At 36.4% G+C, this 26977-nt stretch overlaps 1 long non-coding RNA gene across 1 annotated transcript in view; it reads left to right on the top strand.

The window, feature by feature from the left end:
• The window catches only part of LOC150022327 (uncharacterized), a 29119-nt gene extending 2415 nt beyond the window's left edge, over nt 1–26704 (top strand). The window contains exons 2-3 of the long non-coding RNA XR_016509347.1: nt 22926–22978; nt 25537–26704. This is a non-coding gene — a long non-coding RNA (uncharacterized LOC150022327). The remainder of the gene's footprint in view (nt 1–22925; nt 22979–25536) is intronic.
• The last annotated feature ends 273 nt before the right edge of the window (nt 26705–26977 follow it).

Genomic DNA, 26977 nt, shown 5'->3' with positions numbered 1-26977 from the left:
CCAATTTGTTTACAGAATTGTCAAACACTTGTTGACTGTGCCTTCATTCTTACTGCTATACTAGGGCTTAGACAGAAATTAGTTAAATACATACCCTTTCTCAAGTTTGCATTTTAAAATACAAAAATATGACTTTAGCACTTACTAGCTGGGAGAAATTATTTAACTTCTCTAAGCCTCAGCTTCCTGATCTGAAGAATGGAGGTCTGTAAAAACTGTACATCTTTCTTAGGGCCTGCAGGTTAAATAAGATTCTTTCTCTTTAGAGGGAAGTGCAGTACCTGGCTCATAGGGCTCAGTAAGCATTAGCTATTTTAATCCAAACCCAGTATACCAATCTATCATTGGGAGCTATTTTGTGTCAGAATCTGATGGTTCCCATTATTCCATGTATAGCCCTCAAATAGTTAAAAATGTGAACACACACACACACACACACACCCTCAACTGTCCTTATTTAAACTCCTCCAAAGCCCAGAGCAAGAGGTTGTCATGATGAGGGTCACAGCTCTCTTCATTCAGGAGGTTCTAGGATGCATTTTGGAGACAAAGATGTCTGAACCAGTTGAGATGGGGTGGGAATGAAACTCTTTAAAACGGACTCAGCCCTTGAGAGAAGAATGACTGAAAATATTTGCCTGTGCTTTTTCTCTTCTTTCATTTGGTCCTCCATCTCCCTGGTTTCCTGGTTTTTGACTTCCTGCACATTTTCTTTCTCTCCTACAAACCTGATCCTTCTCACCACTCTTTCCAGATCTGAGCTCTTGCTTCTCTCCCAGCCAGCTCTTTAAGTTCCTCCTTCCTCTCTCCTCATATTCCCATCCAACCTCATCCCATAGTCAGCAGCCCCTTTCTAAGTAGCGATACCTACCAAGCTTTTGAAGAAGGCTAAGTATTTCATGTTTTGCACCCACTTATACTGGCCTGTCAAACCGCCATCAGTGTCAAAAGCCAAAGAAGTGCTAACTCAGCTCTTTGTGGCATAGGGGGCTTTCAGGGGGACTGTTTAGAATAAAAGTATGAACTTAAAGGTGAGATTATCACAGTGTCTGAAATAATGAAGGATTAAAATAGACTTGTTCATTCTGTCCTGGAATTTGAGAATTAATGAGTCTTCTTAGTGCCTGAAGGGGATAGGCTTAATAAAATTAAAAGAGGCATAACATTGTAAACTTACGCAACAAATTCCCCTGCAAGGTTTTACAGACTGGAAATGAAAGTCATTTAGGAGGGAATTGGATACACTATGACTGGTAGGTTATGTTAAATTAACCTTCTTTGACCAACCTCTGTGCTGTTCTCAGGGTCAAATTATAAATTACCTTTTCTTCAGAGCCATATTATTAGCTCTGGGAATACAGGGAACCTGGAATCTCTCATTTCATGCATCTCTCTGGAAATATAAAATGTTGTGAGTCCAGAGTTATGGAGTGTAAGTGTGACTTCACATGGAAGAATGAAAGGCTAGAGCATAAAGGCTGAGCTGAGTCACCTAAGTTATTGTCATCATTGCTCCGTGGAGGTCATTTGACCTGTCTCATCATGCCAAAATGCTGCATGCTTCACTTTCTGTCTCTGAAAGTCATGACTGATGATGCATTTTGGATCACATTCTCTCAAGAAAAATCTTCATTCTGTATGGTACGGATGACTGCAAAGTGACAGTATACACCAAGGTAAGGAATCTAAGGTATGGCCTCTAATCAAGGGGACAGCAGTTTCAGAGTTGACATGTCCACAGGTAAATACATTTTTACATGTGAACTGTGGTGAATTTTTTTCTCTTATATACACATGCATTCAAACACCCCAGGCCAGAGAAGGATTTCAAAGTGCCTTTTATTCTTTAATCATCACATGAAAAGTGAGCACTTCTTATTTATAGGCTTAAAGGAAAACACTAGAGTCAGTGTTTAGGAAGTGAGATGAGGTCCTGATCTTTTGCTTCCATTGTCTCCCCGAAGCCCAGTTATACCAGACAAATATGTCCATGGATATGCAGAAAAGGCAAATGAGGAACTTAGTAGATTACTATATTTGGTTGCTATTTTAAATGGCATATATGCTTATTAGATCTCAGAAATTTCTGTTTATTGATTGCAATTTTCCCCTTTGGGAGCAACAAATTTGATATGTATTCTTTTAACCACAAAGGTCTTATTTGAGTTTCTGGCTTTTCCCTAAGAATGAACTAACTACAGTTGTTCTGGATTTTTCCTTTTTTGGTCTGGGGAGCTTGATTTGAAAATGCAGAACAAACAGACCATCAAAACGTTTAAAGCTTCTTTACAAACCGTGGATACACTAGACATAGTAATTAGCTTTAAGCTTGTATTAGATTTGTTTGGTGGCTTTTCTCCAAAGAGCTAGGGCCATTGTACTATGCTTATTTGAAGGAAGCAAAATTTTGAGTTAAACAGATACTTCTTATCTTTTAGAAGTCATAGAGGTAGATGTAATTTCTCTTTTCCTTACATGTATTTCATTGAGACTACTGTAAAATACTCTTTAATAAAGTCTCAAACAAAATTGCAAAATGTAACAAGAGAAAACAAGATTTATGACTTGTGCCCAGGAGAAAAGGATTGTCCCTCCTTCTCAGGAAAAAGCAACCTTTTCCAATGAAACATGAGTCATGCCCTGGTCAACAGATTAGCACTCTCTCCAGCAAGGAGGCCAAGCAAGATAACAGGTTCTGAAAGGCAACACCTCATTTTTGCCTCCACACATTTTCCTGCCTTGAAAGCCTATACAAAAGTATAAATCCACCCCCCAGGATATGTTAAGGCTTTGGAGGATACCAGCAACCTACGTTATAAAGGTTTATAAATTGAATTTAGCATTTGAATTCAGAATTAAGGATTATGGCACAAGCACATTTTTGTGTCTGGCTTGCAAATTTGATCAATACTTTTTTCTTAATCCTCACCTGAAGATATGTTCACTCATGAGAGAGAGAGAGAGACAGACAGACAGAAAGACAGACAGACAGACATCTATGTAAGAGAGAAACATCAGTTGGTCGCCTCTTGTACTGGGGATCAAACCTGCAACCTAGGTATGTGCTCTGACAGGGAATCAAACCCACAACCTTTTGGTGCACAGGATGATGCCCTAACCAACTGAACCACCCAGCCAAGGTTGAAGGATATTTTTGAGTAAAAGTTGAGAGATAGGGGAAGATAGTTGTCTTAAAGATAACTGCGTTTCAATAGATAAGTTTGATCAAAGCCTAAATTCTAAATTATAACATTTGTTTTCCAAATGCCTGGGGCAGTGGAACCAACAAAAAGCCACCTCAGAAAAATGATGAGGTTCATCGTTTTCACAATTACACAACATCCAGCATACTAAAGTACTCATTAGGTTTCACCTTCAAGTTGGTGGGACATGGAAGTCATTTCAGCAATGATACGAAGAAGCCAAAGTGGACATCTTGTGTGACGTCCCACAACCCAACCGAGGGATTATGCTCTTTTTGGATTCCTTCCCATGAACTATTATCATGCACTTCCAGTTGCCTTCTAACTGCCTTCCAAACACCTGTGTCCCCCTCCCCTGCTTGCTGCCCCAGAAGTTCTGTTCTGTGGGTGTTGTATTTCTTCCTTCCTCAAGATTGTGTTTTTGGTGCTACACAAGGAGAAGTGAAACAAGTTTATAAGCAGTGGAAGAACTAAATCTTACCAGTTCTGTTACATGTATTCTTCTCCAGTTTCTAAGATGACACCAAGGATTCCAATAAATTATAAACAAAATTTAAACCAAGCCAAACCAAACCCAAAACAAATGCATTTACATGTGTTTATTATTAATAAGTTTCATGTGCTAGGGCTAGACCTGATGCTTTCTCCTTTCTACCAATATGCTTTAGTGGGAACCTCTTATGGAAATATTTTACAGATTAAATTTTAACTCAAAGAAATGTCTCAAAGGTCAGGAATTCCAGGCCCTCTTTGACAGGCAGTGAAGGGGAGATATTTCAGAGTAGGTGGATCTTGAAGATGTCAGTCTTCATATGTAAACATTTAGGTAATTCTTTATCCACCCATAATTAGACCCATCACCTGGTATTTTATAAAACCATGGGGAAAATCTCTGAATACAGATTTGGTAAAGATAAAGTGACTGATTTGTCAAGGTTGAGACTAAAAAGTACCTGGGAATTGTTTTAGAATTGTGATCCCTGGTCAGTGTCCAGTCTTGCCTGGAGGGCTTATGTTCATCTTACCCCTGCAGAGCTGTACAAGACACAAATACATTCCAGTACATCAAATCAGCTCTCAGTACTTTCAGGGCTGTTTCATTCCTATCATTTCCATAGCTCTATTTGAAACTCAGTAGGCTGCCAAGATTGAGAACAATTAGTTCTCAGATCATTTTACCTGATGTAGCACATCATTAAAGAGAATGCATTCCATTCTTTATCTTTGTTTTTGCATCAATTCTTTCTCAACCCACCTCCAAGGAGAAATGCATGTGAATGTTTAACAGCAGTACTGAACTTAAGAATATAATATTTGAGGTTCTCTTCATAGCCTGTGAAGCATGGCCTTTGAGAATTGACAAATCTTCTGAACTTGACCCTGTATGATTTTTCACAATGCTTTCATTGATAACGTAAGATGTCAACCACCAAAGTGAACATGGTGGTGATATCACTGCTGATACACTTCCATGAAATCATACACACTGGTGGGGCAAGAGAAATCAAAGTTGCACATTCTAGTGGAGGAAAGCATTGTGGTTGTGATAGGGATACCAGAGAAGACATTTAGATGCTAGCCTCTGATGAGTGAGAAACAGAGAAAACTACTCAGATTATACTAGTACCCTGCAAAGACAAGCAAAAATGTGGCTGCATCTTTTGGAGAAGAGAAGATTGCTTTTACGTAAGGTAGAAATGCTAAGGAATGAAGCTTCAAATTCTACTATGTGACTTGACAGGAAAAAAAGAAAGCTATATTATATTCATTCTACAATGCACAAATTTAAACTTGGGATATTCTCCTCTTCATCAGCAATACGTATGAGAAGTACATAGAACCCAGGAAAGTTCCCCTAATTCAGAAATAGGCCTTTCATCCTACACACATGCCTAAAATAGATTTCAGAGTCTCAGGTAGCGAAATTTCCAGAAACATGTATTTCTAAGTGTAAAAATTTCTTCTTATTTTATCCCTTAGTTTCATGAGCACAGGGTGGAGCAGCCTACAGTAATTTAACCAGAAGCTGGCAGAAAATACTAAAAGCTGTAAGTGGTAACTTCAGAGATTGCAGTGAGACCAGGACAGAAATTGTGCAGCTCCCAAGAACACCAAGTATTATGGCCCCAGGATTCAGGGCAAGTCTTTTTAACTTGGCACTGGGCAGTCATCACAGTGAACCCAGGGTATGTAACATATCTAGAAACTTAAAATTCATTTATCTAACAGATATAACAGTACTATTATAAAGACTACGGTGGTCAAGCAGTTATGGCATGAACTGAAAAATGACTAGAATAGGCGAGCTAGGGGACCAGAGAGCAGGCACCATCCTTAGGAATGGCCTCCTGAAGGAGATGAGGTCTAACTCAGGTCTGGGCAATTAGTTCAAGTGAGGTGAAGGAGGAAGAGGGCAGGGGTGCTTTTTGGCCAGAGGCAGAGCAGTCTGTTCAAAAACAGAAGCAAAAGAGACACAGTAACTTTGATGGAAATGGAAGTAGTTCAGAATAGTAGGTGTGTAGGGGGCTTTCGGGTAGGGGCAACAGAGATAAGGGTAGAGTTGTGGGCAGGAACCCGTCCATGTAGTCTTCCTTTCCCATCTTCTTTTGCTCCTATGTAAACTTTCTTGGCCTTGAAAGAATTTAATGTCTTAAAATTTTGAATTTTGTTTACTTCCTTTAACATAAAAAAGCTTACCAAAGTTATAGAACTAATTGGGAATTTTTATAAAGATCTTACCATTTTTTCTAATTCACCTATTTCTAGATAATTAACCATGGAAAACAATAACAACAATAACAAAAAATGGTGGAGCTTTAATCGTGGCTGTCTCTATAAACAGGTATGATTGACGTTGAGTTAGGAAGTCTTCTTGCTCAGAAATATGCCACATCCCTACCAATCTACAATTACTTGTTACAGAACCTGAAATTGTCATTAGAGAGTTATTCTTTTCATTCCTCTAAAAAGAGTAAAACTGTGTGCCAGGCAAATCCTTTGGAAAACTTCTGGCAACATATACCAATGCTGGTCATACATATAACTTATGACCCAGTTTTCCACTCTAGGCACACCTACAAAAATGAGTCTATATGTGCACTAAGGGAAATGTACATAAATATTTATAACACCACTATTTTGGTAGCTGTAAACTGGACCCTCTGAATGTCCATGAACAGTGAAATGGATATGTAAAATGTGATGTTTTCATACAAAGAAATACTGTACAGTAATGGGGAATAAACTACAATGGAAAGTAACAATCTGGAAAACTCACAAACATTTTTGAACAGGAAAAAAGGTCAGGTTAAAAAGAATGCATATAATATGATTCCTTTTTTTAAGTTTCAGGAACAAGCAAAATGATATATGGTATTAGAAATCAGGATATTGGAATTATTTCACAATACATATTTAAAAGTTTTAAAAGAAAAAATAAATCAGGAGATTAGTTACTATTAGGGTAGGTAGTTATTGGAAGAGGGCATGAAGGTCTTCCAGGATGCTTGATAAATAGGTTGTTTCTTCATCTGGGTGTTGGTTACACAGATATATCCATTTTGTGTACATTTGTTGATCTGTATACTTATGATTTTGAACTATTCTACACATATATGTTTAAAAATGAGTAAAATGTTTTTTTGTACTTACATGTATTGTAGCAACAGTTAGAAAATGCTTTCTTTAAATATATATACCACTTACTTAAGATTTTATTTATTTACTTTCTCATTAAACTGTGTTTTAATGGGCCTCAAAATTCTGTGACAGATTTTTGGTCCAGTTGTTTCCATGAAAATGTACTGATTTTAGGATGTGAGGGTGATCTGGCTGTGACATCTGTCACCCCATTGATTGCCAGGGTTGATTTGGCTGATCTGGCTGGCTAGGTGGGTGTCCCCTTCCTCCCTCAGTGATCCATGTGTGTTCCTCCCGAAGCTGCATGCTTGGTCGAAGAGGATGACCTTCCCAACTAGAGGAGAGGACCAGTCTTCGGTCAAGGGTATACGAGTAGCTGCGCTCCCCTGCTAGAACCTCCAAACAATCTCTCAAGGTTCATTTGTAGGAGAATCTAGGGTAGTCAAGCTTCCAAGACTCCAGACACATGCAAATGAGGCACTGCACGTGGCAGTCTGCCTTCCTCAAAAAAAAAAGTACTGATTTTAAAAACTAATAACTTAAAAACTGCCACACACACACACACACACACACACACACCACAAATGGTCCACAAAGCATCCTCCTTTCCTTCTGAAGGTTTTATGATGCCTTATAATCATTAACCAGTCTTTTACTATTAAACTTAAATGGCCAATTGAGACAAACAGCTCTGAGACTATTCTTTCACCACTGATTAAGACTGGGGTGGCAGATATTGGGGATACTATCCATTTAGCCTTCCGAGCTTTCTGGGCAGATTTGGTGACCTTGCCAGCCTCAGCTACCTTCTTGTCACTGATGAGACCCACAACAACTGTCTGTCTCATGTCAGGAACAGCAAAAGGGGCCTGGTCACTAGTCAAGGGGACCTTGGAAGTTTTCTTCATTGAGTCCTTTCATCCTCTGGATTTTACCCTTTTATTATTTCTCCCCACTATGAAAAGAGCCTCATTATCTTTTGTGATTATTAATATTTACATGTAGAGAAATTAGATGAAGAAAAAATTGAAAAGGTATTTGCCATTATCTCAAAAAATTTATGTATATATCATTTATACCTTACATCATATACAAAAGTTAACTCACAATGGATCAAAGATCTAAATATTGGAGCTAAAAAATCTTTTAGAAGAATATAGGAGAAAATCTTCATGACACAAAGTTACCAGTGATTTCTTAAATACAACAACAGAAGCACAGGCAACAAAAGAAAGCATAGATAAAGGATTGTTCATCAAAATTAAAAGCTTTTGTTCATCAAAGGACACTATCAAGGAAACGAAAAGACAATTTCTAGGATGGGAGAAAATATTTGTAAGTCATATATCTGATAAGGGATTAATATTCAAAATTATAATATAAAGAACTATAATTTTTTTAAAAAAACAACCCAATTAAAAAATGGTCAAAGGACTAGAATATCCATTTCTCCAAAGAAAATCTTCAAATGGCCAATAAGCACATGAGAAAATGCTCAACATAACTAGTCATTAGGGCAATGCAAAACAAAACCATGATGAGATACAATTCCACACCTACTAGGATGCCTATTGTTTAAAAAGTGGAAAATAACAAGTGTTGATTAGAATGTGGAAAAATTGGGACACCCTGGCATTACTAGTAGAAATATAGAATAGTTCAGTTGCTGTGGAAAACAATTTAGTGGTTCCAAAAAAAGTTATAGAATTATCATATGACCCAGAAATTCCACTCCTAGATATATATTCAAAAGAACTGAAAACCAGGACTCAAACAGGTTCTGGAACCAATGTTCATAGCAGCATTATGTACAATAGCCAAAAATTAGAAATAACCCAGATGTCCATCAATGGATAAATGGATAAAAATAAGAAGTATGTACATACAATAAAATATTATTGAACCTTAAAAAAGATAAAAAATTTAATACAATTTCACAACATAGATGACCTTTAAAAACATTACTCTATGTAAAACAAGCCAGTCACAAAAGGACAAACATTGTATAATTTTGCTTAGACAGGGAACCTAGAATAGGCAAATTCAAGAGACAGAAAATGTAGTAGAGGTTTAGGGGCTGTGGAGATGAGGGCAGTCTTGTGTTATTAATTAAGGAATGCAGAGTTTCTGTTAGAGGTGAAGAAAGGTTTTGGAAATGGATGGTGATGATGGTTGTACAACATTGTAAATGGATTTAATGCCACTGAGTTGTATACTTAAAATTAAAGTGGTAATTTTTATGTTATGTCTATTTTACCACAAAAAAATGTATCACTTAGAATAGAAACAAAAATTATAAATTACCTAGGAGTTAATCTATGAAAACATGTGCAAAGCCTCAATGGAAAAAAGTATAAAATCAGTTGAAGGTTATGAAAGATGAACTAAATAAATAGAAACATGTACCATATTCATGATTAGGGATACTCAGTAGTATAAAGATACCAGATTTTCCTAAATTAAGCTGTATATTCAATGTGAATACAATTAAAATTCAAACAAGTGTGTTTTGTTCTCTTTTGTTTTGTCATTGAACTTGACAAATTGATCCTGATATTTAAATGTGAGAATCAATTGTCAGTTAAGAACAGGTGAAGCTCCATGGAAGAACTCACAGACAAAAGACTCAACTAAACATTAGGATTTACTATAAAGCTAAGAAATTTCAGGCAGGAATTCACACAGGAATGGACAAGTAGAAAAACAGCTAATAGCACATTATTGGTATAATGGCTATCAACAGAGTTCACACCCTCAGCTCACCCCCTTCAATTCTCTGCTCAAATGCCATCTTGGTAGCAAAGACTTCTACCTAAAATAGCAACGTCTGCTCTTCCAACCCCTACCACTCGTTTTTTTTTTAAGATTTTATTTATTTATTTTTAGAAGGAGGAGAAGGGAGGGAGAAAGAGAGGAACAGAAACATCAATTTGTGGTTACCTCTCACAAGCCCCCAACTGGGGACCTGGCCTGCAACCGAGGCATATGCCCTGACTGGGAATTGAACCAGCAATGCCTTGGTTTGCAGGCCAGCACTCAATCCACTGAGCTACACCAGCCCAGGTTACCCCTACCACTCTTCTATTTCTCCTTTCTATTTTAGTTTCTCCATAGCAACTTACCACCCTTTGACATAGCATATATTTTACTTGTTTATCCCTTTATTGTCTGTCTCCCTCAATAGTGCAAACTACATAAAGGCAGAGATTTCTTGTTGTTCCTGGTTATGTCCCCAGGGTTTAGAATGCTACCTGTTACATGGTATATATTCAACATTTAAAAACATAATTGAATGCAATAGTTTAGAATACCAAAAAGCAGACTCACATGTATAAGGAAATCTAATATAGATCAAGTTGGCAACACAGTTTAGCAGGGAAAGGATAAATTATTCAATATTTTCCTGTACTAGCTTCTCTTATTCCTAAACTTGCCTATTATTGAAAGAGCTAAATTTCTAAAAATCAAATTTCTTTTCATCTCTTATCCTATAGATTATTTCCTTAATATAAAAACACATAATGTTGTGGGACAACTGGTTATCCATATAGATTTAAAAATAGGCCCCTTTATTACATCATGCCTAAAGATCAATTTCAAATGAATTAAGGACTTAGAAGTAAAAGTGAAAACTTTAGAACTTTAAAAAAATAGAATTCTTTTTAAATTCCAAATAAGGAAATATTTCTTAAACAAGACAGAAAAAGTATAACTTATATAGGACCTGACTGATAATTTTGACTGTTTTAGTATTGAAAGTGTCTGTTCATAATATATACAATACCATTAAAAAAGAAAAATTCAAGTCACAAACTGGCATAAAACATTTATAATCATATAACCAACAGTTCTAGAATCTAGAATATTTAAATAAAATCTCTAATTGATAGGAAGAGAAGAATGCAATAGAAAAATGGGCAAAATCACAAATAAGTAACCTTGTTAGAAATCAAAGACATACAAATTAAAACCACAAGAAAATGCCATGTTTAAATTTTCAGTTTGCCAAAAATTGTTAAACTTGGAAAATATCAAGTCTTGGCAAGTCTAGAGCAACAGAGCCCTCATCCATTTCTTGTGGGTGAGTAATTTGTACAACTACTTTGGAAAAAATACCTTCTGGTCCAGCAATTTCATTTTTAGATATATGACTTAGAAAAACTGTTACACATGTGCATCAGGAGACACGTACAAGAATAGGTTACAAAGGAGTTTTGCCCACAACAACAAATGCTGAAAACAACTCACATATATGGAACTCATAGAATAGAAAAATGAATTTTACTGGAGTCACATGGGAACGATACCACAGTGCAAAGGGAAGACACACATTTGATGTGTCAGCATAGACGCACCTATTAGAAACATAGTGTAGAGAGAAGGAAGCAAATTGCAGAAGAGAGCATGTGAATCCAACTATATAATCTATAAATCCAGGCACATTTAAGTAGTGATTTTTATAGAGAGGTAACAACCTGATCAAGAAATGCAAAGAATTTTCAAAGAAAAATGAATGACTGTACCCAGTAGTATCATTGTTAGCCCTAGCCAAGCCAAGTAGTGTAGTCACAAAGATAAGAATTGGTCTTTTTTTGTTTGTTTGGAGATTAAAATTTTTGTTAATTTTCTTCCCTTGGAAAAAATTATTTCTAAAAAAATATCAAAACAAAACAAAACATACATGGTTTAATTTTTAAGGTTTCTGTGAGGTGCCTTGCATGGTGTGGCATGTGCCACATTCTTCACAATGAAGCTTTCTGAATACGGTAGGTGCTGTTTTTCCTTCCCATTCAAGGGTCTTAATTAACTCATGGTCCTGGTGTATTCAAGGTCTTAAATGACTTTGCTCCCCTTGCAAGTTGTAACTGTGTAATAGTTGCTTGTAAAGGAAATTGATGTGATCATGTCTGGCTGGCAGGAAATTAAGCAGATATGTGGTCAGACCATTGCACGCTAGCTTTAATGGACCAGTGGCTGGATACCTTTCTCTGTGTGTCTCCATCCTCTGTCCTGCTCCAACAGCCTGTGCATTTTTGTCTTAGTACCATTTCCATATCATCATCATATATTATTGTAATAATTTTTAAATATTAAAATAATTATTAAAAATACCTTAGCAAGAAAATAAAAGTTTTCAAACCTTCAAATGTGGAACTTGTAAACTTTTATTGGTCAAAATGTGCTACATAACTAGAATAAGTAGTGTTCAAACAATAGCACCAATAACCGAAGCACTTAAAATATTTTTCTTTATTAGGAATAATAAATCTGTAACCATGGAACACATTTATAGTCATTAATTCTTGTAGAAGGATGTGTTGTTTCCCTTTTCTGTATTTGAAAAGGGAACAATTTCAGTGCATAAAAGCATTCGAGTCATCATTGAAGACCCACAAAACCCATCTTTAGGTCACATAAAATTTCACTGGATAGTTTGTATTGGGATGAGCATTGACACAAACATAAGTCACTATCACATTCTACTATGCTATTCCTCAGATACAGATAAAGAAATCTATCTCAGCATATACTTATGATGTATAAGGAAATTGTAATTCCTATTTTGATGCATGGCCCATGGACATGGACAACAGGGTGGGGATTGCCTGAGGGGGTTAGAGGGAGGCTGGGTGGAAGTGCTCAAAGGGGGAAGAATTGGGACAACTGTAATAGCATGAACAATAAAATATAATTAAAAAAAGGAAAACTTTCTATTTTGGATATACAAAGAGAATGTTCCAAAGTCTTTGGAAAGGAATATTATGTAATGGAGGGAACTCCAAAACACTCCTATTCAACTTCTTTTTGCCACTGTCTAGATGGGAGATCTTGAATAAGTAATAGTAATTTTTGGGGATCCATTTTCCTCATTTAAATTCTCTCTTATATTCCTTCCATTCTAAAATTTCATATTTTGTCTTTCCTCTTAACTAGAAGACATGTTCTTTAAGCATATAACACAAGTATTTGTGACAGGGTGGGGATGTTGCAGTACTATGAACCTCAGTGTTCACCCTGGCAATACTGTACTGCTCAGCATCTTATGTAGAGTAGGTGCTTCGATTTTAAATAAATTAGTGATAAATAGCTTAAGTTCAGTGAAGCTAACCAAACTTTGTAATTTGACTACAGATTTGTGATTTTTCTTTCATTAAAACAGTATAACAAATTTGGTGTACACTCTTTAAATTATCTGATTTTCCCTGGGGAATTTTTTTTTTTTTTTAATGCCTTACTTAGCCAAACTTCTGGCACACTCAAACACTAGCATTCTAAAGAACTGGAATTTTGAAACAGTTGTAAGAAATTGATTAGAGAACAAGTATTTATATTTCTCATTAGCATTTTATTGGCCAATTGACTTGCCTTCTACCCTCACTAAACAATCTTGAGCATGTAAATTCTCCATCTTGGGTCTCTGGATATTTGATAAATGGAAATAACAATGTCAATCTGTTTTGAGGAGGAAACAGCTAACAAAGACATAAAAAAGATAAAAATTCATCAGTAAGCCTGCAGAAGGCTAATTTCTAATAACAATCAGTAAGAGATATTTACTTGCTTGCTTCCTTTGGGTAAAACTGGAAATGAAATAGTACCCATTAAGAAATATGGGTTTTTCCCTTCCACGATTGCCAAATTTGTTTGGGGAGAGGGTTGTTGTGGGTTTTCCCCCCCTCTATCTTTTATAAGTAGTTTGAAAGTAAGATTATTATCCTTGTGGGGTATCTGCTGGGTATGTACCTTTCAAGGTTAAGATTTTTTTCATGACTTATCAAAGTAAATAGTTGAAGAGGTAAGTAATTTTAAAGTCCAGAGGCAGGTTCTTTGTGGAAAAATAAATTTAGCACTGAATTTTTTTTTTTGCACTTGAGACAGAATATTTATGTAGTTATTGCTAAATTTTAGACTAGATACTTTTTAAAGACATGATTGCAAAGTTTGAAAATATTATATCAAATGAACTCATTATAAATATCATATCTAGTTTTAATAAACATGAGTCATAAAACTAGAATGTTTCACCTAGAGGTTTTATTGACCATGCTAATTAATCTTAACATCTGTTAAGGTCACTTGCCTTTTGAAATAATAAATTATCAAATAGCAGGCCATAAAAGAGTGACGATTGCCTGTATATGGCTCACCATATGGCCCAGTTCAGTACTAATGTAGAGAAAGCCAGTTGCTTAGTAAACAATAGGCATATTACATATTATGGCCTATATTAACAAGAGTACATTTCTATCAAGCTGTGGAAGTACAGAGTCATATAATGATAAATTTTGCCTTCGCAAAGATGAAGCTAATATCATTAGCTATTTATTGCAAAGGAACTTAAATCTTTTCAAATTAAACTCATGATGGATTTTAATCACTCAGTTAATGTTGGTAAATGATTATGCCTCAACCATTATGATAATGATCATTATTAGCAAGGCTCTGTTTTCACAATGTTTGTAATGTCTAAAATTAATCTAGAAGTCAAGAGCCGTTAAATCATTTTTCCTGTAGCAGAATTTAAAAGATGCACATGTCACATAACTACATTTCAAAAACAAAAGCTAAAAAGGCAATGGAAAAAACACACAAGAAAATCAAGCTATTAACTACAGTGCCACCAAGTGACCAACCTCAAAATTCCATGAAGAAGCAAAAAGGCAGTAACACCAAGGAAAGCAGGTATAGGTAGAAAAGAGACTGCATTAAGAACGTCAGATGGATGTAGTTTATTGACTTATAAAAAGTCAACTTTACTTCTAGAATTACAAGGTTTAGAATGCTTGGAACTTTCAGGAATCAGCAGTGAGTTGCCAGAGAGCCCATAATTTGCAGAATTTAAATCACAGATGGAGATTAGCCCTTTAAATAGCAGCTACATTTAAAAAATTGTTTATTACAGTTGTCCCAATACCCTGCCCCTCATTGCTTTCCCCTACCCCACCCACCCCTGCTCCTATAGTCAATCTCCACCCTGTTGTCCATGTCCATGGGTCATTTATCACTGTTCCTTGATTAGACCCTTCCTCTTCTGTCCCCCCTTAATTCTCCCTCTTCCCCTCTGGTCACTGTAAGTCTGTTCCTTGTTTCTATGCCTATGGTTCTATTGTGGTCATTTGCTTGTTTTGTCCATTAAGTTCCTCTTATAAGTGAGATCATATGATATTTGTCTTTCGCACCCTGCCTTATTTCACTTAGCATAATACTCTCCAGTTCCATCCATGCTGTTTCAAAAGTTAGGAGTTCTTTCTTTCTGTTTGCTGTATAGTATTCCATTGTGTACATGTACTGCAGTTTTTTTTATTCACTCTTTTACTGATGGGCACTTAGGCTGTTTCTAGCACTTGGCTATTGTAAATAGCACTGCTATGAACATAGGGGTGCATAGGTTCTTTTGAATTGGTGCTTCAGGATTCTTTGGATATAATCCCAGCAGTGGAATCGCTGGATCAAAAGACAGTTCCATTTTTAGTTTTTTGAGGAAATTCTGTACTGTTTTCCATCAACCTGCATTCCCACCAACAATGCACTAGGTTTCCCTTTTCTCACATCCTTGCCAGCACTTATTCATTGATTTGTTAATGATGGCCATTCTGACAGGTGTTTTAATTTGCATCTCTGTGATGGCTAGTGATGTTGAGCATCCTTTCATATGCCTGTGGGCCTTCTGTATGTCCGTCCTCCTTGGAGAAGTGTCTATTCAGGTCATGTTCCCCTTTTTTAATTGGATTGTTTGTCTTCCTGGTGTTGAGTCATATGAGATCTTTATATGTTTTGAAGATCAAACCCTTGTCTGAGGTATCATTGGCAAATATGTTTTCCCATAAGGTTGGTTCCCTTTTCATTTTGATGTGTTTCCTTAGCCATACAGAAGTTTTTAATTTGATGAAGTCCCATTTGTTTATTCTTTCCTTTATTTCTCTTGTCCTCTAGGACTTTTAAGGTGTCATAGCTTATGTTTAAATCTTTCATCCATTTTGAGTTTATTGTTACGTATGGTGTACGTTGGTGATCTAGTTTCATTTTTTTGCATGTTCCTGTCCAGATCTCCCAATACCATTTTTTGAAGAGGCAATTTTTACTCCATTGTATGCCCCTGCCCTCTTTGTCAAATATTAATTGAACATAGAGACATGGGTTTATTTCTGGGCTCTCTATTCTGTTCCATTGATCAATGTGTCTCTTCTTATGTCAGTACTAGACTGCTTTGATTACAGTGGCCTTGTAATACAGTATGATATCAGGTTTTGTGATTCCTCCTTCCTACTTTGTTATTCTTTCTCAAGACTGTTGAGTTTATTTGGGGTAGTTTTGGTTTCATATACATTTTTGAAATATTTATTCTAAATCTGTGACAATGTCATTGGTATTTTAATAGGGATTACATTGAATCTATAGATTGCTTCAGTTAGTGTGGACATTTTAATGATGTTAATTCTTCTAATCCATGAATATGGTATATACTTCTATTTATTTTATCTTCCTAAATTTCTTTCTTCAGTGTTCTGTAGTTTTCTGAGTACAGGTCTTTTAGCTCCTTGGTTAAGTTTTTTCCTAGATACTTTGTTTTTCTTGTTGCTATAGTAAATGGGGCTTTTTCTCTAGTTTCTATTTCTGATATTTCATTGTCGGTATATACAAATGCCTTCAATTTCTAAATATTGACTTTGTACCCCACTATTTTGCCAAATTCACTTATCAGGGTGAATAGTTTTTTTTATGGAGCCTATAGGGTTTTCTATGTACACTAGCATGTCATCTGAAAATAATGACAATTTTACTTCCTCTTTTCCAATGTGGATGCCTTTATTTCTTTTTCTTTTTGAGCAGCAAAGTGAGGCATTTTTCATGAGTCTGCAGAGTCAGGTGCATCCTCAGCCAGGAGAATGTGCGCTATTTCTTTTTCTTATCTGATCACTGTGACTAGAACTTCCAATACTATGCTGAATAGAAGTGGAGAGTAGACACCCTTGTCTTTTTCCTGATCTTAGAGGGAAAGCTTTGTTTTTGCCCATTGAGTATGATGTTGGCTATAGGTTTCTCATACATGATCTTTGTTATGTTGAGGCATGCTCCCTTTATTACCATTTTGCTGAGTGTTTTTATCATAAATGGGTGCTGTACTTTATCAAATGGTTTTTCAGCATCTGTTGATATGATCATGTGATTTTAGTCTTTCATTTTGTTTATGAGGTGTATTACATTTATTGATCTGGGAATATTAAGCCATCCTTGCATCCCTGGGATGAATCCCACTTGATAATGTTGTACAATCTTTTTAATGTATTTCTGGATCTGGTTTGCCATATTTTGTTGAGGAATTTAGCATCTATGTTCATCGGTGATATTGGCCTCTAGTTTTCTTTCTTTGTTGTGTCTTTACCTGGTTTTGGAGTTAGAATAATACTGGCCTCATAGAAAGAGTTTGGGAGTCTTTCTTCTTCTTGAAATTTTTGGAATAGTTTGAGAAGGATAAGAGTTATTTCTTCCATTAAATGTTTGGTAAAATTTGCTTGTGAAATCATCTGGTCTGGGGCTTTTGTGTGCTGGGAGTTTTTTTTTTTTATTACTGCTTCAATTTCACTAGTTGTTATCAGTTTATTCAGGTTTTCTGCTTCTTCTTGATTCAGCTTTGGAAGATTATATGAGTCTAGAAGTTTGTCCATTTCACCCAGGTTGTTGAATTTCTGCATATACTTGTTTGTGATAATTTCTTACAATCATGTGTACTTTGTGGTATTTGTTGTAATTTCTCCTCTTTCATTTCTGATTTTATTTATTTGGGTTATCTCTTTTTTTTCTTGATGAATCTGGTTAAAGACCTGTCAATTTTGTTTATCTTTTTAAAGAACCAGCTCCTGGATTTATTGATCCTTTGAATTGTTCTTTTAGCCTTTATATCCTTTAATTCTGCTCTGATCTTGATTATTTCCTTCCTTCTACTCACTCTGGGCTTCATTTGTTGTTGTTTCACTATTTCTTGTAGATATAAGGTTAGGTTGTTTATTTGAAAATTTTCTATCCTTTTTAGGTAGGCCTGTATTGCTATGAACTTCCTTTTCAGGACTGTCTTCATTGTGACCCATAGATTTCAGGGTGTTGTGTGTTCATTTGCATTTGTTTCCAGAAAAATTTTAACTTCTTCCTTAGCTCATTGTTAACCCATTCATTATTAAGTCTTCATGAATTTGAATGTTTTTGAGTTTTTTCCTTGGGGTTGGTTTCTAGTTTCAAGAAAATGGTTGATATAATTTTATTTTCTGGAATTTGTTGAGGCTTTTTTTTTTTTTTTTTTGTCCTACCATGTGGTATATCTTTGAAAATGTTCCATGTGAATTTGAAAAATATATATATTTTTCATTTTGGGGGTGAAAAATTCTGTATAGATCAATAAAGTACATTTGATCTAGAGTGTTGTTCAATGCCACAATATCTTTGTTGATTCATTACTTAGAAGACCTATCCATTGTTAATAATGGAGTATTAAATCCCCTACTGAGTGTGTTGCTGTTGACATCTTTCTTCAAGTCTTCCATAATCTTCTTTATTTAGGTGTACCTATGTTGGGTATTTATATTTTTTACAAGAGTTATATCTTCTTGATGGATTATCCCCTTAAGTATTATGTAGAGTCATTCCTTGTCTTTTTTTATGGCCTTTGCTTTGAAATATGCTTTTTCTGATATAAGTATTACTACACCAGTTTTTTTTTTTTTTAATGTCCTTTTGGTTGAAAAAATTTTTTCCATCCTTTTACTTTCAGTCTGTGTGGATCTTTATTTCTGATGTGGGTCTCTTGTAGATAACATATATGTGGGTCATTTTTTTTTTATCCAGTCAGCTACCCTATGTCTTTTGATTGGAGCACTTAGTCCAATTACATTTAAGGTTATTATTGATAGGTACTTATTCATTTTTTTCCTTTGTATATATATATCTCTATCTATATATATGTTTTTTCTTCATCTTCTTAAAGCAGTCCCTTTAGCATTTCTTGCAATGCTGGTTTGGTAGAGATGTATTCTTTTAGCTTTTATTGTCTGGGAAACTCCTTATCAACAACAAATGAGCAAAGATTAATATAAGTGGAATGCGAATAAGAGGGGAAAAAACAAATAAAAGCTTAACAGATCTCTAGAGGAAAAAGAAGGGATTTTGAGAGAATAGAGGGAGGAGAAATACTAATAGTGAGGAATGAAAACCAGGCTAAGACTGAGAAAAATTAAAATTTAAAATGAAAGGGCAGGAGGAAGGCAAAATGGAGGGGAACAGTATAATTTGAGATCTGAAATATGAAAATAGTGAAGATCTAGAAATAAAATTGAAGAAATGCAACAACCACCATATCCACAACCAACGAACAAAGACTGGTAAAGGTGTGGAGTGAGTAAAGATATTTTAAGAACTGGAAAAAGAATGTGAGATGACAAATGACAAGAAAAATGCTTTTGAGAGGCTGGAGAGGGGAGAAATAATAAGAGTGTAGAGTGGAAACATCATAATGAGAGAAAGATAAAACTTAAAAAGAAAAAATAAGAAGAGGAAAGAAGAAAGTAAAATACAGTAAAAGAAGGTAGGAGCCAAATATGAGATTTGATATAAACTATAATATAACAACTAGTGACCTAAAAGGCACAAACATAAAGGACAAGAAAGGAAGGTTAAAAAGCTATGCAGGAGAGAAAATAATGCAAATCATAAAGAGAACCACGGTGGAATTGGTCTCAGTATAATCTAGTGTTTACTACTGTTTTATCTTTCTGTATCCACCCCTGGCGATATCCAATGGTGTCTCAGTCTGGCCCTAGGCAGCCTGTTCAAGACTACCAGAGATCCACAGTCTGTGGCTGTCTCCTTCAGTTGTTAATCTAATCAATCTGTAATCAGCAGTCAGGCAACAGAACCACAGGGTGGGGCAGAGTAATTCCTACAAGCAGGCTATTCCTTCCCCTCAGGCTGAAGCCATGTGGGGGAGGGGAGAACTGCTCTGCCTGAGCGAGATGGCTCCTGCAATATGGGGAATGACAGCACAGGGACCCTGGAAGCTGCTCCCTCAGTTCTCTAAAGCCACCATCCCCAGACTCTCCTCAAACATCTCTATTCCTCTCTGCCCCCCCACCTTTGCTGGAGCCCAGGGTAAGTGACTGCAAATGAAATTTTATGCATTGACCCTTTAAGAGGCTCTTTGTGTCTCCAGTCATTTCTCCCTGGCAGACAGAAAACCCACCACCTTTCACAGCTGGATATTATCTGCGTTCCTTTCTTGCTCTGGTGCTGTAGGCTGGGAGCCCAGCTTGGGGTTTAGACCCCACACTTCTCAGGGAGAATCCGCTGACCACTGATATTTCCCTCCAACACTTCAGCTGCTGCCCATGGGAGTCCAGCCAGCCCTCTCGCATCTCCTTCACACTCGTACCAGTCACGTTATGGTGAAATGGTTTCTTCTGACTGTCCATGGTTATAAGGCTTCTCTCCAGCTATTGTTCAGTTTGTTATTCTAGATGATTTCTCTACAATTTAGTTGTAATTACATTTGGTCCTGGGAGAAGATTAGTGTAGTTTCCACTTACTCCTCCACCATCTTGGATCTCCCCCCAGCAGCTACATTTTTAAATGTAAGAAAAATATTTGTGTGAGCAACATAAAAAAGTTGATGACATGATTTTGTCTTCCAGCACAAAGAATAAAATGTGAACAAAAGAGAAAATTATAACACTTTTATATCATATTTCCTATAATCTGAGAAACCTATGATCCTCTCTTAGTGTCAGGTTTCACATCTATAAAATGTTGAAATCAGACTAATTGATTTCTAAGCTATTTACCAGGTCAGAAATTTTGTGTCAAGAATCTCTTTAAGGCATGTGGTTCAACTGATTTTATACAAAAACATGCATGTGAATGCTTGTACAGGATGAGATTGTACTGTAATGGTCTAATTGAAAACCTATCTAAATTGAAGAAAAATGGAAACATCTTATAAATCCAGGGGAAAAAAATCTTAACAGCAATGTTTTAAATGTTTATTTATTCACCCATTTTTCAAGTGAATTTTGGTTTCCAACAATATGCCAGGCATGTTCTAGGGATAACAACATACCATCGAAGCTGTTCTTCATGATGGAAAGGTATCATTGATAGAACAAACTCAAAACCAACTATAAGAGGCTAAAGGAGATATGGTTGGAAAAGGCTGAAAAATTAGATTAGTTCCAAGGAATAAGTAAAATCAGTCTACACACTAAAGTGTCTGATCCCACCCTATGAGCTGTTCTTAGAACTGCTGTTTATATTCTTAAGCCAAGCATTATAAACTGAAAACCAACCAGCCAACAAACAAAAATGACTAAGGGAATGACCAGTTTGAATGACTAATGGAAGAAAGTTAAGAGGGCCTAAATATAAACCATCTAACTATATATACTGACAAAACCAGGTCTAAAAATAGAAAAGTGATGAGAGGTACAGGATTGTTTTCCATTGCACAAAGAGATAAGCATGGGAGTGAGCAGTTAGCAGGAATTAGGGAAAGGAAACTTTAAACTGTATCAGAAAAAAAGCTTCCTGTCAGAAAAAATCATTAGGCTTAATACCATCGCTTAGAGGCAATGTTAGACATTTCTCTTGGTGGTCTGTTTGGAGCCCCCTGCCTGGAGCTCTGGGGCATGTATTGTTAGTATCCCAGGAGGACAGTGGGCTGGTCATGCCTCTCAGTATCTCATTTACACTCTGTAAATGCTACGGATTGGAATGGAAAATAAAAAAGTGGGGGGAGCCAAGGAAAATCAAGTGTTTCTTAGTGTAATATGGAAATTGTTATGGAGTTTTTCAGGATTACAAACCACCCAATTAAACTGTTTTTTCCTTCACTTGTTTCTTTCCCATTGGTTTGAATCAAGGGGGTAAACAGGCCCACCTTTCTTTCCCTGAGAACACAACTGGATTCCAGTCCTTAATGCCTCTAACTAGACATAATATAGGAAATGTTATTGAAAAGAAGAATAAGTCAACACTTGCTATACATAACAATTCAAATCCCTGGCTCTTTCTCCTGTCCAGAAATAAGGAAATCATGCAGAGTAAGTCACCTGGCCAACATAATTTAGTTCAAGAATGTTCAGGGTGTCTAATTCATCCTCTGAACTGTCTACATCCTCATGTCCCATTACAATAACCTCTAGGGAATAAGAATGTCTCCTGATCTTGTTGAACAGGTGTAAACTCTCAATCAGCCCATGCTTGCCTTTAATCTGACCATGCCAGTGAGCCACAGATACTATCTTCTGTTGCCTTTTTAAAAGGACAGGAAACAAAAAAAGCTCTGTTGTCTCAGCAACTGCCCTTTGGGTTCTGTGACTAAGCACTCTGCTTGGCTTCCATTCCCAGCTTGGGAGTTAGAGTCCAATTGTGTTATTCTCATAACTTCTGCCTTGTGGTTTGGACCTTGGCTCCCTTAGTAACTCATGTGACTTCTGACTTTAACCATCTGTCATGTTCCTAGAATGACAACTGGCTGCACTGGTTTTGGTTTCCTCATACTCCCCCCACCACCACCAGACTTAGGCAGTGACACTGATGTTGTTTCATAGAACTTTGTCCTAATCTTTACTTTGATCTACGGGGTGATTTTTAAAAATTGTCTCAGGCTTAATCTGCTCAACTCTGCTGGGACAGAAACTCCTTCTAGTTTTCAGACCTGTGCCTAAGTATTTGTCATATAAAAACAAACCCATTTCTCTTTGTCAAACCAACTATAAAGGAATCAATAGTGATATCTCTGCTGAAGTAATAGAACATAGTTTAAATCATTATTTAAGCCATAAACTATTAGTTACTAGCCATCTTTACAGGTGTGGGATTTATTTTATTTATTTTTTACTATTTATAGTTCTTTGGCAAAGATTAAGGTAGTAGAAATTTTTTTGGTTTGTTTAATATGAGTGGTTAGAAATATAGGTTCTAGGATAATCATACAACTGATATATCCATTTGGTTAACTAGAGAATTATCTACCATAGCTTATTATGTGTACACTATAATTTTCTTGCATGAGCTAATTATTGTTATTTCTTTTAAGTACAGCTGCATTCACATTTTCCTGCCTCCATGATTTAGAAATTTTGATCAACAGACAGGTAAATACATGGTCTTTCTTGATGAGTTATAATTAAAGTACCAAACACTTACTTAGGTCAGGAAATAGATTGCCTTAAAATATACCTATGCATATACTTCAAGTGCACTCACATGACTTCAGAAGCAGAAAGTACTTATAATAGAAAATTGCAACTCTGAACTATGATGGAGTACAAATACTAAAGCTCCTACACTTCATAAAACTATGCCACAGCTTACAGAGTCTCTGGTTTACAGAAATACTGATTCACACACCTCTTATTTTCATCTGCTTCTAGAGAGCAAGTTGACAAGGGCAGCATCAGTTAACATGATTGCCTAACTTCTCCTTGGTAATGTGCTTTAATTGTCAAAACATATGCCTGGGGTATGGAAGCTATAATGACTTTTTCTACCCACATGCTCCCCTTACCCCATAAGTTTGTGACATGGGCTTCCAGGTCACATGGATTTTGGAATTCTACCTAATCCAGCAATTTTGGGCTTCTGTGGCATAGTGTAAGCAATATCATTTTGAAAAAACTTTTCAAGATCAGAACTCAATTATTTGGAATTGCATGAAACTAAAAAGTAAACTTCTCATTTCTAAGTTATTATGCAGTGCTTTTTAAAAAGTTATTAAGCAATAAAGAACCTTTAGAAATCAAAGCATTTGTAAATATCAGATCCTAAGCCTAAATTTCAGAATCTTAGATATTTTAAGAATTAAGATTTATTATTATCTAATTTTGTTTAATATCAGGTTAAATTACATGCAATTACCATTTTTGTAGATTAACAAGGTCAAATGTTGGCAGCTTCAAAAGGTTTAACTACATAAAATGAGAGAATAAGAAATTTAATTGAACTATGCATTTTATTAGACACATATTTGTGTTATATTAGAGCAAGACATATATTTGTATTATATTGTACCCATCACAAGATGGATAGTATTATATTTCCATTTATAAAGGAGAAAATGATGTAATTTGACAAAGTGGGCTTTGCTTTTAGGTTTTGGTTTAAACCTATGTTCCTTACACTAGGATGTGTTGTTTCTTGGATCATTTTAGAGGTGCTCTCTCCACTTTCCTTTACATGGTCCATGAATTCTCTCTAAAGTGTCCTTAAAAATTAGTTAAGTAGTCTCTTGTTAGACACACCAATGTTTAACCTGCCATGAACATTCACTACCTTTAGATACAACCCATTCTAATTTTGTATAGCTTTGTCATAAAACTTTTGCTTCCATTGAGTCAAAATCTACCTCCCTGTGATTTCTATTCTTTCCTGTTTCTGCACACTAAGACAACCCAGAACAGGTCAAATAATTCATACATACAGCAGTCTTTGAAATAGACAACAGTAACTGTGCATTGCCTACTTCAATATCCCTAATTCTTAAAAACATTCCTGTGTCACAGAAATTGTTGCTTGTCTAATCATGGTTTGTTGTGTAATAAGAACTATGACAATACCATCCTTTTATTAAATGGACAATATGATTTTGGTTACCTGCTTCTATAGATGAAAATCATTTGTAGAAAACTACTGTGAATATTAATGTGAGAATGATATTCATGCAAGCAAGGACTAGGCTTGTATACATTTACTTTTTTAAAATTTAAAATAAGTGCAAATGTGTATACAAATAAGATTTTCCTAAATGACAAGTTTCACACATTGGAATAGGGTATGTGTTTGTACTTTTTATTGATTAGAATATATGATTCTAGTTGTTGAGGTGTCAAATAAATGTACCAGATGAAGATAACAGAAAATATATAAATTTTATGATGCAGCATATGTAATGTCATTTTGAAAAGGCTTTTCAAGTCTTGTTTCATAGTTAGGACATATGGTGTAAATAAGTCTGGGACTGACAGAACCATATAGGTTGGGACCAAGAATGACATGGTTTGATATGGGGAGGAGGGGGAACAGGCAAGCTGAAATTGGACAATAATAGAAGTGGCCTTAAAAGACAGAAGGAAGAAGGAATCTTCTCAATGGTCAGAGCTAGAGCAATGTATCTGACTATCCTTTTGATGTGCAAGGAGAAGTAGCCCAAGGGGAGTCTAGATAGAGATTCTTGGGCAGGGGCTCTTTGTCAGGGTCTTGGAAGGAAAAGAACTAGAAATTAGAAGGAAGGAGCTTTGCGGAGTGGCATGTGAATGGACGTAGGGGAGTAGGCAAAAGTGTGACATTTCTGTATTATGTGTTAGTGGCCGCCGGCAAACGTCTACCACTGAAGAGGCACTGAACAACCAAGTCAAAAAAATTACTTGTCTGACTGTTATTAGCCATTCTTTGCCATTGGCCATCCCAGAACCAGCATATGGGTACATGAATGACATGGCCACAGTGGTAGTGATGGAGGCTGTGTATGAGCTCACCAGAATGGACCCCCATTTAAAAGACCAATGTAACTACTGCTGCCTCTGAATTTCAACACTGATACCAACTTATGGCAAGATGGCTACATTGGACCCCTTCTATCCTAGAAAGGCTAGTGGTTAATTGTCACAAGATAAGATACTCATACCAAGTATATGTTTTCCTTTTCTTCTTGCAGGGTGTCAGCCAGTTCTGCTATTTGGGAACTTATGGAATGTCTTGATCCACAAGAATGGATCCTAGACAGCATAGCATCTATCCAGGGGAACCACTTCAAAGAAAAGGAAGTAAAGGACATGAACATGGGATCCACTGATCTTATCATCTACTACATCATTCATAAGCAACCAGCTTCAGAAAGTGCTAGGACAACCCTCTCAAGGCATAGTTGAAACTTCAGCTCAGAAGCAGTTCTCTGCAAGGACTGGGTTTTGTCCTTCAGAATGTAGTATGTTCATTACATCAGAAGCTTCTACATAATGCTGTGTTCCCAATAGGAATAATACATGAATCTAAGATTAAAGGACTGGAAACTGGAGTGTCTTAACATCCCTCTCAATGACACCCTGGGGATATGTGCTTCCTACAACTATAAACTCCTCAAGGTTAGAGTTACTGGTTCCCAAAGAGAAAATATTCTTTTCAGAAGACAAAGAGAAGCTTCCATTAAACTATAACTTATGGCTGCTACCAGGGCACCATGGACCAGCTGGCCAGAAGAAGAATGACCATGGAAGGCCACTGGCAGGGTAATTTACTTTGATTAACAGGAATAGGTAAGGGCTGCTTTTACACAACAGAGTCAGGGAGGAATGTATGTGGAACCCATTTGGGCACCAACTGATACCTTCTTGCCCCTCTGTAATGGTTAACAGACATGGACAGCAACCTGGTCTGAAAAACATAGGGTTCCCAAAGGCTGAGACATTTAAGGAATAAAGATTCAGGTAAAAGTACTAGGCGAGGTACATGGACATTCCAATGTGGTAGCCGAGAGTGAGGGGAATTTAGAATGCACAATGGGTGGAGGGTGGGTGAGTACCAGCAACAGTCATGAGACCAGCTTCAGTGATGACTATTTTCATTCATCCCATCAACTTCCCTGTAAGTTTCTCCTTATGAAGAGAGGCCCATGCAACCATGGAGGAACTTTTCCCCAAACTGAAATGGAGAACTAGATCTGTGTGGTACAAGGGGTGGGCTGTGGCGGCACAGACCTCCTGTTGTGGGGAACATGGTTCGTTGGCTGCTGACCTCAGTTCCTGCCCCTCTGAATCCTTCACTGTGTTCATGCTGAGGCCACACCTCCCACAAAGTGCTCTGGCCAATAGCTGAGGAGAATGAGAGGACTATACCCACTCCTGCTAGACACAGAATTCCTATGATTTGCCATTTTAGTTTGAAAAATACCCAAGTCCTCAAGCATGGCTGCACCTTTTGCATTGTTACATTGCTTAGATAGTCAGTAAAGAGGACTTAAGAGCAGACGTATAACACCAGAAGGAAATAACCTTTTGTTTTTGCAAGGAGTTTTTGCACTTGATTGTTCCTAAAGCACATCTAAGCCCCCCTAAGGCCCCCTAGGCTAACTGATACAATCACAAGAGCATAATGTTCAA

This window comes from Furipterus horrens, unplaced genomic scaffold, assembly GCF_987537825.1.
Source record: "Furipterus horrens unplaced genomic scaffold, mFurHor1.1.pri manual_scaffold_1, whole genome shotgun sequence".
Lineage (NCBI taxonomy): Eukaryota > Metazoa > Chordata > Mammalia > Chiroptera > Furipteridae > Furipterus > Furipterus horrens.
This window is presented reverse-complemented; position numbering and strand designations above follow the sequence as displayed.